The sequence below is a fragment of the Rhamphochromis sp. 'chilingali' genome, assembly GCF_963969265.1.
Source record: "Rhamphochromis sp. 'chilingali' genome assembly, chromosome: 8".
Classification (NCBI taxonomy): Eukaryota; Metazoa; Chordata; class Actinopteri; order Cichliformes; family Cichlidae; genus Rhamphochromis; species Rhamphochromis sp. 'chilingali'.
In genome coordinates this window covers 37351276-37361358 of record NC_137935.1, presented here as the reverse complement: position 1 = coordinate 37361358, position 10083 = coordinate 37351276, and the positions used below count along the sequence as shown (strand labels likewise).

Here is a 10083-nt window from a genome sequence, read left to right as displayed (position 1 = left end):
TTAATAGAGATAGAGTCTTAATGTTTAAGACTGAAGCATTAATTAATGGTGTTATGACTTATTTGAGTAGTCTTGAAGCAGTGGGATCTAATAGACAAGTTGATGGTTTGGAGGAAGTAATTATTGAAAGATCGATCAGAGAAAAAGATTCTAAATATATGTAATTATATTAAAAGTGGTTGCATGTAAATTATGACTAATTTATTCTCTAATGACTAAATTTTATTTGAGAAGAAATTCATGAAGTCATTACTAGTTAAGCATAAAGGAATCCTCAGTTCAACAGTGTGCTGAAGAGAAACCTGGTGTTAGTTTTATAGAGGAGCAACTCTTTTTCCAATTAGTGAAACATTAATTCCTCCCAAGCTTATGGGTTATCTGTTTTATGGTGGGCTTTTGAGTGTTATCGGGGCGTCAAGTTCTTCTGATTTCAGGCTGTCTTTTTCGGTATCCAGAGCCGAACCCAGTGAGGACGCAACAATATTAATTAGATAATCGACTTCTAGGGGAATAGAGTTTAGATAGCTGCTCTGTACTGTTTTGGCACATGATTTTGAAATGACTGCTGCTCTATTCAAAGTGGGATGGATTTTACACTCAAACAATTCTGGATGAACACAATTTAATCATGGTATCTTTTTCCACGTAATTTAACCAAGTACAATAACAAATTTTTGACCATGTCAAACAAACACATTTGGCATTTGGTGGTTTGATGTAATCAGATTACATTGGATCAATGTAGTATACTTACATTGACTTGAAGTGATTCATTTAAGTATGTAGAGTGAAATTTGTTTTAATTCATTCTACACAAGTTAAAAACTTTAGGAAAACACAATGAAATCTTGTTGCTTAAACAACTACTTTGTTAATCAAGGCAATTACTGCTGGTCTTGCTTAATGAACCAATACGGGGGTAGATTGTTTCATAGAGACAAACAACCATTTGGACTTACATTCAAGGGTAATGTAGAATCACCAGTTAATCTAATATTAGATTATTCTGTTATTATATGTTACCTTATATATGTAATCAAAGTAGTTGAATTAGAATACTGCTGTAGATCACATTATACCCTTTAATATAGAGTGTGTGAGCTGTATGTAGTTTAGTTCTCATTATACTTTTGAGTTAACAGAACATATTCACATATTAGTTCATTAGATAAATGTGCATCACTCTGTATCCTTGATCTGCTGGGAATGTGTTACACTGTTTTCTTGACATGCTTAAGTGTTGAATCATGAAGAGAAGGTTGTAAGCAGGAGACTCTGTGTCTAAAGACAGGGGAGATAGATAGACCACATTCCACACCCCCACCTTACAGAAAGCAGAGAAACAACTGCCGAGGTCATAACTTAGGCGCTGTAACAGAGAAAAAATGTGATGTTTTGGCTTTTACGACTAGCTGGGGGCCACTAGAGACGATAAAAAGCTGAGCAACCCGTCACCATTTTGAGACATGTGCCTGACCCTCTGGTAGCATCTCTCCCGTCCGGACGTTGTAATGCTCTTATAGTTGAATTGTATGGAAATAAATGATTGTTGATTGAGCATTTATACACCGAGTATTGTCCTTCCTTCAGCCCAAAGATTCAAAGAATTGGGAGAATTCAACAACTTGGTGCCGTGTGACCCGGATCTTTGGTGTGCTGAGGAGGTGCAGATTTGACCTTTGGTGAGATCGTGGGGCAAAGTGAACAGAAGGCCGGCCTAAAACAGAAAGGTAAGCACAGCCTGTTGTATTATAAATACCAAATGTGCATATTGGGCTTTCCAAATTAATCTGTTCACTGAGTCACATGTATTTTCACAGTAAATTTGTCGGTGTCTGGTTTTTGGCGCAAGATACTAACAACATAAGTTGAGGCTGAATTCCAGTGTGTTAAATAAACTGCTTCTACCGAGAAACTAATAAGACACTACGTTGAGCTAGTTGCAGTAAACTGCTTCTACCGAGAAACTAATAAGATACTACGTTGAGCTAGTTGCAGCCACTTTACCTTCCACATTCAATTTTGTCTAATACTGGCTTCTGTAGCAATAATATGTTAGAATTTCTTCTGAAGACGCGGCCATTAGTTCAGTACATTGAAGTCGAGGTTTGAAGTTTGTTTATGGTGTCGGTTACGTCCTGGCTCTTGCCGGCCATGAAATAGAAGTTGATTTAAGGAAAAGCAGATGCTGGCTTCACGGTGCGGTTGAACGCTGGCAACGCGAGAGCGAAACACGTCCGTAGGTTTGGTTTATGATATGGCCGTGTTCCGGTGGTGCGGCCGTTAGGTGCAGTAGTGGTTGGTGCTAATTTTAGTACATTGAACAGAGGTTTGACGGTGGTTTGTGGCGTCAGTCGAGTTTTTTTTTTAAGGGCTGCGGTCATAAAACAAAGTAAAATTTTACTTGCCAAGAAGTACATAGAGCAAAACCTGGTTTATGATGTCAGGTATAACTTCGGGGATGCAAGCATCACTTTTATGATGCGACTTTGCCCCGTTGTGGCGGTCATAAGCGCAGAGAAAGGGGTATTTTGGTCTATGGTGCAGTGTGCTTTAAGAAAATCTAATAGTTGAGCTCAGAGGTTTCTGTGTAAAATTCCCGCTGAGGAAAAGTGTTGTGTGTGAGTGTGAAAGCGCGCTCTGGGTGAGAGAGTGTGTGTGAAGCTGCGAGGCGCGCTCTGGGTGCTGTCTTGTGGGTAAAGCGCGCACTGAGTGAGAGTGTGAGTGAGGCGCGCTCTGAGTGTGTTTTTGTGTGGAGTGTGAAGCGTGAACACAGTGACAGTGACGGTTGATGTGTTTGATTAGGAGGACATTAGAGCAAATACACATTTTAGGATCAAAGGTTGATGCCTAGTGTACCTGTGGAACATTTGCCCTAGGAGTGGCGACCCTCCTGTTCGTGGACGCGTGGCCAGGACCGGCGTCGTCCGGGTGCCGAGGTGGTGACTTGGGGAGGTGAGGGCCCCCGCATAGCTACGGAAATAACACTGGAACGGCCGTGTAATCACGGGTTCACATTTATTCCGGACTAGAACAAGACACATTTTGCGAACAAACATTGAGTCTAGATTAGTAAAGAAATATAAAAAGGTTGAATTCCTCGTTTCAGTGGTTGAAATTGTTGTGTGCCTGTCCCCTGACGAGTGTGAAATTAAAATAAAGAGGGAATTTGGAGCCACATGGAGATAGACGGGCATAATTGGGTGTATTACTCTGTGGTGTAATAAAAATAAAAAGGAGAGATAGTAAGAGGTGTGCAGTGGAGAATTATGGAGGAGTACAGAGAGGAATGTGTTGGGAGACTGGCGTACAGTTTACGCTGTCAAGGTAGGCGGGTTGCCTGCTTATCGGTTTAAAAGTGATGAAAATGAAATTAAATAAATCTCTTAGTGTGTTAATACAGGAAGCTGCGGACCTGGACCAACTGCCCCCACAAGCACAGCGGCCGAAGCAAAATTATAGGTAATGGGAACCACACCCAGCACGAATCAGCAGCTGTGAAAAAGACAGCAGCGAGGAGAGAATTAGAGGAGAAATTAAGAGAAGTTTTAACACATAAAATTGGGGCCAACGGACTTGTGGAGGTTGGGAAGGCGTCCGGAGCATCACAACAAAAAGGTGAAACAAAAACACACAAGCAGAGAAATCTGAGAGAAAGGCTCCTTTTAAGGTAACGCCTAGTTTGAGAAAAGATAAAATTAACCTGCTTTTATACAAATGCACATACACGCAATGAAGAAACAGCTTACACTCATGAACACGTGAAGATTTTCCAGCAAGGTTAAAGAAAAATTAACATACTTAAATGATGAAGTCTATACATTACTGACAAAGAAACCCTCTGGGTTGCAGGACAACAATTTAACTAAAAAAAAAAAAAGGAACACTGGTCTAACCAACCAGGCAAGACGCAACAAATTTAGTGGTAAAAAGAGTCAAATTGTGACATGTTTTCTGTTGATTGATTAATAAAAGTGATTACTGAATGAAAGAAAGTTCCTTTTTGGGCTTTTAAACATGATCTTAAGAATTTTAACATATACCGGTGTTGTCCTGTCAACTTGGTGGGTTAGGAGTTGATTATATCGGGAGACAAAAAACAAAAAAAAGGGGGAGAGAAGGCTGACACAGGGCCTGGCCCCATTGTCTCCCCTCTGAATAACACAGCCAACACAACAACATTTTCCTGTTGTCTCCCCTCTGAATAACACAGCCAACACAACATCATTTTCCTGTTCGTTTGTTTTTGTTTTGTTTTGTTTTTGTTTTTTCTATACATATTTAATTACAGGCTGCTTTGCCGGCCCTGAAAGCCGAGGCTGACTGGACTCCTGCTCTCCCCCATACGTGACACTGACCAAATGCTGCAACAGCTGGACCCACAACAACGACCTGAGAATGTCAACAGACCTGCAGGAATGTGATCTCATGCAGCCGAGACGGAGAGCACTAAACCTAAGGCCCGTTTCACTACACGGGGGAAAATTCCCAGACTGCGTCAGCTGACAGAGCTGTGACGAGACGCCCGCCAAGCCCGAATGAAAAGTAAGGCCGAGCGAAAGAATGCTGACCTTGATAACTTTGCATTCACACTGTGCAGGACAGTGATGGACCAACACGGATGATCGGGTGGCGAAAAAGGGCGTGACCGAGACAGGAGGAGTAACTGAGGTCAGAAGGCACCTCAGAATGGACAAAAACACAGAAGAAGATGCAGGTTTCACCTGCGGTGAACATCGACCCTGGAGAAAGGACTGCCCCAATTGGGGTCAGAACCAGGACGGACTGAATTTTGAGCAGCAGCAGCAGCAATGGTCGCAAACAAACTGAAAAGGAGGGGGGGCAGGACCCCAGGGCACGCTTCAGGCCGTGGTTTACCCAGAACACCAGAACAGGAAAGTGATGAACACACACACACACACACACGTCTCCAAACACACAGATTCAGAATGAAGTGAAATACACACATGAACACGTGCACTCGTTGAGTGAGTGAGAAATGACACACACACACACACACACACACACACACACACACACACACACACACACGGGAATGTTGATTCACTGAGAAGTGATGCACACACATACACATGCACACGCTTGTGCAATGAAGAGTGATCCACACGCACACACACATACACGCTGATGCAATGAAGAATGCTTTGCTTATGCTGATATGCAAAATGCTGCACACAAACATCCTAATGCATAATTTTTATGAGGAGCCATTGATTACCATTAAATACTTAGAATGTGTTATATGTCACCCAGAGGGCATTTATGTAGATTTTAGGAATAAGGTCTAAAAAAGTTTGGTTATGAAAACAATGTCTGTGCGTGATGTCTGTTTATGGCTCAAGGCCTTGACTGAATTCTTTGCTGTGCTTCACACAGCCCTGATGAGGAACAGTGGCACAGAGTGAAAATGATGAATTAATAGTGTAAGTTTTAGGTCGGAGTACGGCATTTTCTGTGATTGAGTTTTAATTCAAGGAGGAACAAAAGGTGTTACGGCACCTGAGGTTCTCATTCCCACACAATATTGTCCCGGCAGGAAGCAAAATGTTCCTGTGAATTTCTAGGGAAACAATTATGTCACACCCCCAGCCACGTCTGGTTGATTGTTTGGTTTTGTTTAGCGCTAGCTTGATTTTATCAGTGAGCTTTGGCTTGTGTTCTTTCTCGTAAGCGAGAGAGGGATAGTTTTATGCTTGGACATGTCTGCAACGGGCCCTAGTTTGTGTTATTGTTGTTAGTGTTTTGTTGGTTATGTCTGTTTTCGTTTTGTTACAGTGCACTGAGATAAGAAAATCTGAGAGGTGTGATCCACCGGTGGGGATATGTTGATATTTTGTGAGTTCATGATTTAACAATCAGCTCTTTAAACCAGGCCTGAAAGATTGAAATTTAAAGCGCTATAAAATATTATTACTGTAAACAGTTGCAAAGTGTGCTTCTCCATGATTGTAATTGGCTTGGGAGAAATTCACTTATAGGGAACACTGAGAAGTTCTGAGTCTAAAAGGATTGCACCGAGTCAATCCGGCCCAAAAAACAACAAGGAATTATTTTCCTTTAAAATGATGACGTCATCTTGCTGATGATGGATGCTCGAATAGGTTACGCGTGAGACTCCATTATCAGCAACATCTGGTATGAATGTGTATGGAGGTATGCATGTGAATGGACTGTGATGGACTGACGACTAAAAGTTTTGACTGACTTGATACTGAGACAATGACTGCACCCACTTTAGGATTAGTAAATGCCAATAAACAATTCATAAACAATTCACCCAGCCGACAAGAGAAGGGTGGATGCTTCGCTTTGTTTTGTTTTGTTTTTTCAGGAGCAGGAGGATAAGAGAGACTGGAGGAGGAGACTCTAGCTTCACATAAGTATGAACTGCAGACTTAACACTGTGGTTGCTGATTTTGAGTTACCGATGTTTGCATTAAGAAAACTGTGCTATATTAGCTGTGTTTTGAGTAAGGTATCATGTTATATTATTGGGAATGCCAAATGCTACAGTGGAGAAGACTTTTGATGCCACTCATGACTGGAATATGTTACTATTAACCACAGCAGGCCACTGTAAAAAAGTCAATTAAATTTTATAGAGGAAAATCGCCAAAATTGAACAATACCTATGAATGACTGGCCACATTCAGAATAGAGATATGCAATAATAAACATTGGTCCACGTGATTTAGGTTCTCACTTGAAATAGTAAGTTATTAAATGTAGAATATAATCGACAGGGACATTTGATAGGATGTGGTACTGCAAAAGAACAAGAGCAAAGTAAATAAAGAAAATATTGTGTTTAGTTTGGATAAATTCAAATTAAAATGTACCATTACACTCAGAGGATCAATATGGAATAAAACATATGCAAAATTTGTAGGAAGTACATGACTGATAACTGTTCTGTCCTGAGCGTTTGTTTCCAGAGCACCCACTTGACCACACCAACAGTTTCTCGCCACCGAGGAGGGGTACTTGCAAAAAGAATAAAATAAAAATCTGAGTTTAACAAAACATTTTAAATGTAAATATCAAGCTTACCTTTCTTTTTCCATGAAATGTGCTTGTGGGCACGCCAGCCATTTTGAAAAGGTGGGCAAAACAATTGGCAAGGCCACACCCTCACACATGTGATATAATTTTAAAGGTACTGTTGCCCTCTCTAAGAAACATCAGGACTTAGAGGAGTGGCAAGTAGAGTATGCGAGCTACAAGCAAAAACTAAAATGTGTACTACAGTGTGCAAAAATGAAGTACTGGGTCATCAGGGGGTCATGAGGGACATTTATAAAACTAAAAGTCCCACTAACCTTAAAGTGCACTTGAAAAGCTCACACAAGAAGGTTAACCTAGCTTACCTAGAAGACCTCATCAGGGGGAGCACACTCCCCCTCCTTGAAGAGCTCACCCACTCAACCCGCATCCCCAGAAAACAGCTAACCCCAGATAAGGCAGCGTGATGTATCCCGAGACAACAGGACTGGGACATCTAAATAAAGGTGTGAAACAATCGCCTTCAAAAGGTTATCAATTCACTTCAACCAAAATTAGGACCACACGGTGCGGCAAGAGTTAATAGTTATTAGTCTCAACACCCAAGGATAACCAGAAGAGCATGACTGATATGATGGAACTGGGATTTTGTTACACTTAATTTTTGCAAAACACAAATAAAACTAAATTGAAACTAAGGATTTTCAGAAAATAAGAACTACACTAAACTAGCAAAGAATTGGTAAAAAACTGATTAAAACTGATGAAAATTGCAAAACTATTACAACCCTGGTCCAGACTAAGATGGTGTTGGACATCTTCAGGGCAGAAAAGGGTTGGTGTGACCAAGGTGTGGTTTGGCTTGTTGTATGTACATTTCAAAATGTTACAGCTCTGGATGGACCAGTTACCAGGGCATGGAAGGATGACAGACTTTATTACATGAGGAGAAGGGACATTTTCGGGATCGAAGATCCTCAGGGATGACAAGGCTGGAGCAACGGTACTCGAGAGAAGAATTTCTGATACTTTCTGAGATATGATGTCACCAACCTTCTCTTTTAATTGTCTAGCTCCAATGAATTGACACATGGGAGTGTGTCAAAAAGGGGGAGTTGAGTTTGAACATCAAACAATGGTGATATGAAAATTTCTATGAGTTTATTTTTGTGTTTAATAAATTAGCTATGGTAAAACTTAAGCTTATAATGTGTTAGACTTAGAAAGGGTTCACTAATTTTTGATTTCTTTTACACACACATAGATTATGATTAGAATAAGTCCTGAACATAATATTTTAAACCAAATTTGAATCATTAGAAGAACAATGGATAACAATATTAGATTATCAAGGCTAGGGAGAGAGGTGTTTTGGTTTTCTGTCTCTTGCAGAGAAAGGAACAGACACCAGACGGGGACCCGGAGATGTGAGGACCCTTCACAGCAGGGACAGATGTAGGGACTGCCGAGACAGCAACTGGGGTCAAGTGTCATGACGTTTGGGCTCCTGGAGAAGATGGATCCCACAAACACAGCAATAACCATGAAGGGGTTGGCGAAAACCAGGAACACCAGACCAACGAGGTTCGAGAGGCTCTTGGCAAAAAGGGGGACACGCCGGTGAACCCAAAACACACAGATCCTTGTTTGAAATCGGGGCAGAATAATCCCCAGAACTGTGCAATGACTAAAGGGTGGTCTAACCCCGGAGGTCGAAGAAAGAAGCTGAGAATCACCCAACTGGAAGACACTGGTAGCTGCAGCAATAAAAATAAAGGTTAAAAGCTCCTTAGACAGAGGTTCTAGTCTGAGTATATTTGAAAGGTATAAGGGGGCATTAAAATGGGAGTGGAAAACTGGAGCACCAAAATAAAGCTGTGGGAGAATTGGGGAGTGATGGGAGAGTCATCTGTAACTGCTGTTATGGTTGTAAATCTAACTTTGCTTGCATCTGAACTGCGTGAACACAGAGGTCATCCCACATATGGTCCACCCGTTAAAGGGGGACAGAGGGCCTCAGGATCAAGAAAACCTGGACCTTGCGACCCTGGAGTGCATGTTGTAAGTGATCTCTTTCAGAGATCAAAAGGGGGAATTATTAGATTATTCTGTTATTATATGTTACCTTATATATGTAATCAAAGTAGTTGAATTAGAATACTGCTGTAGATCACATTATACCCTTTAATATAGAGTGTGTGAGCTGTATGTAGTTTAGTTCTCATTATACTTTTGAGTTAACAGAACATATTCACATATTAGTTCATTAGATAAATGTGCATCACTCTGTATCCTTGATCTGCTGGGAATGTGTTACACTGTTTTCTTGACATGCTTAATTGTTGAATCATGAAGAGAAGGTTGTAAGCAGGAGACTCTGTGTCTAAAGACAGGGGAGATAGATAGACCACATTCCACACCCCCACCTTACAGAAAGCAGAGAAACAACTGCCGAGGTCATAACTTAGGCGCTGTAACAGAGAAAAAATGTGATGTTTTGGCTTTTACGACTAGCTGGGGGCCACTAGAGACTATAAAAAGCTGAGCAACCCGTCACCATTTTGAGACATGTGCCTGACCCTCTGGTAGCATCTCTCCCGTCCGGACGTTGTAATGCTCTTATAGTTGAATTGTATGGAAATAAATGATTGTTGATTGAGCATTTATACACCGAGTATTGTCCTTCCTTCAGCCCAAAGATTCAAAGAATTGGGAGAATTCAACACTAACTCTAATTCCCCCCCCCCCCCCCCCCCCCCCCCCCCAGGGGCAAGGGTACCTAGACCTGGGGCTTAGAGTACGATTGGGGAGTGTGATTGTGTGTACAGTGACTCTTTATGTCTGTATCTGTGTGTGCCTGTATGTCTGTGTCTATATGTCAGGTTGGGTATCAGATGTATGGAGGCCTATCTCCCCCCACCACTTCCCCTGCCAGTGGCAGACGCCCTCAGACACCGATGGTTCTTTGGGTCCGGGGATGGGTGTCCAGGTACACACCGGCTCACTCCTTGGTGGCTGCTTATCTGGGCCTGGAGCCTGGGGCTCGCTCGGGCCACTTCG

General features: G+C 41.7%; 1 long non-coding RNA gene across 1 annotated transcript; it reads left to right on the top strand.

The window, feature by feature from the left end:
• Nucleotides 1-1000: 1000 nt before the first annotated feature.
• LOC308400870 lies at nt 1001-6562 on the top strand. The gene is made up of 2 exons (XR_013972429.1): nt 1001-1730; nt 4292-6562. It is a non-coding gene; the product is annotated as an uncharacterized lncRNA (long non-coding RNA).
• Nucleotides 6563-10083: the final 3521 nt, after the last annotated feature.